Genomic DNA, 2,001 nt, shown 5'->3' with positions numbered 1-2,001 from the left:
CCCGCTGACGTGCTGCATTATTCATGAGACGCGGCTGGCCACGCCCCCCAGAGTCCCGCGAAGCCAACAGTCACCGCCGTACCGCCAGGCAGCGTACTGCATTATTCAGGAGGCGGGCCTGGCCACGCCCCCTACGGGACGCACAAGGCCCACAGTCAACGCCCCAAGTTGTTGCAAATTCATAACGCACTGATGGCCCCGCCTCTTCAGGCCCTAGAGGCGGCCACTTCCGTGAACGAACTCCGCCTCAACACGCGCACCCCTCCAGGCCCCACCTCCATAGTATTATACATAACCCTGACTCAGCCAGGCGCGTCAAAGCCCCGCCCCGACAGCCGCTGACGTGATGCATTATTTATGAGATCTCTACAGTCTTCCGTCTTTGGCTTCTGTGGAAAGCCGCAGAGAGGGCGTGGAGGGGCGGAGCCGGCGCGAAACACGTGGGTGGGTAGGCCCCGCCGCGGCCGGGGCCGCTGGGCGTGGCTATGTAAACGAGGCGCGCGCGTTGGAAGCTGAGTTGGACCTATAGGGCATCCCTTAGGGTGGGAGGATGGGACTTCCACCCAGGGAAGGTGCTGGACCGGTAGGTAGAGGAGGAGCTGGTAAACTTTTTCTTATGAGATGAGTACTTTTAATAGGATAAAATCCTACATCCCCACAGGCCTTGAGCGATGGTGCAGTCCAGCTTCATTTTCCTATTTTTTTTTTTTGAGGGGTCTTGCTGTGTTGCCCAGGCTGGAGTGCAATGGCGCCATCATGGCTCACTGCACCCTGGACCTCCTGAACTCAAACTGATCCTCCTTGTCTGGGCCTCCCGAAGTGCTAGGATTACAAGTGTGAGCCACCAAGCCCAGCCTTCCATTTTCTTTTCTTTTCTTTTTTTTTTTTTTTTTTTGAGATGGAGTCTCACTGTCACCCAGGCTGGAGAGCAGTGGCACAATGTCAGGCTCACTGCAGCCTCCGCCTCCTGAGTCCAAGAGATTCTCCTGCCTCAGCCTCCCAAGTAGCTGGGGTTACAGGCGCGTGCCACCACACCGGCTAATTTTTTGTATTTTTAGTAGAGACGGGGTTTCACCGTGTTAGCCAGGATGTTCTCAATCTCCTGACCTCATAATCCGCCCGCCTCGGCCTCCCAAAGTGCTGGTTTTACAGGCATGAGCCACCGCACTTGGCCTTTCTTTTTTTTTTTTTTTTTTGAGACAAGGTCTCACTCTGTCACCTAGGCTAGAGTGCAGTGGCATGATCTTGGCTCACCGAAGCCTCGAACTCCTGGACTCAACCCATCCTCCCACCTCAGCCTCCCAAGTAGCTGAAATTACAGGCATGCTCCACCATACTGGGCCAATTTTTTGTATTTTTTGAAGAGATGGGATTTTTCCATGTTGCCCAGGCTGATCTCAAACTCCTGGGTTCAAAAGAACCTCCTGCCTCAGCCTCTCAAAGTGCTAGGAAGTGCTACGATTATAGGCCATGAGCCACTGCGCCTAGCCATCTGCAGACATGTTTGTTTGTTTGTTTGTTTGTTTGTTTGTTTGGAGACGGAGTTTTACTCTTATTGCCCAGGCTGGAGTGCAGTGGCATGATCTAGGCTCACTGCAACCTCTGCCTCCCGGTCAAGCAATTCTCCTGCCTCAGCCTCCTGAGTAGCTGGGATTACAGGCATGCACCACCATGCCCAGCTAATTTTGTATTTTTAGTAGAGACAGGTTTTCACCATGTTGGTCAGGCTAGAGTTGAGGTCAAACTCCTAACCTCAAGTGATCCACCTGCCTCGGCCTCCCAAAGTACTGGGATTACAGGCGTGAGCCACCACTCCCGGCCATGGGTGACCTGGTTCTTAAACAGTTCTGCAGACAAGGCCGGACGTGGTGGCTCACACATGTAATCCCAGCACTTTGGAAGGCCGTGGCGGGCGGATCACGAGGTCAGGAGATGGAGACCATCCTGGCTACCACAGTGAAACCTCGTCTCTACTAAAAATACAAAAAAATTAGCCAGGCG

Source organism: Rhinopithecus bieti, unplaced genomic scaffold (genome assembly GCF_001698545.2).
Source record: "Rhinopithecus bieti isolate Rb0 unplaced genomic scaffold, ASM169854v2 scaffold_9899, whole genome shotgun sequence".
Lineage (NCBI taxonomy): Eukaryota > Metazoa > Chordata > Mammalia > Primates > Cercopithecidae > Rhinopithecus > Rhinopithecus bieti.
This window is presented reverse-complemented; position numbering follows the sequence as displayed.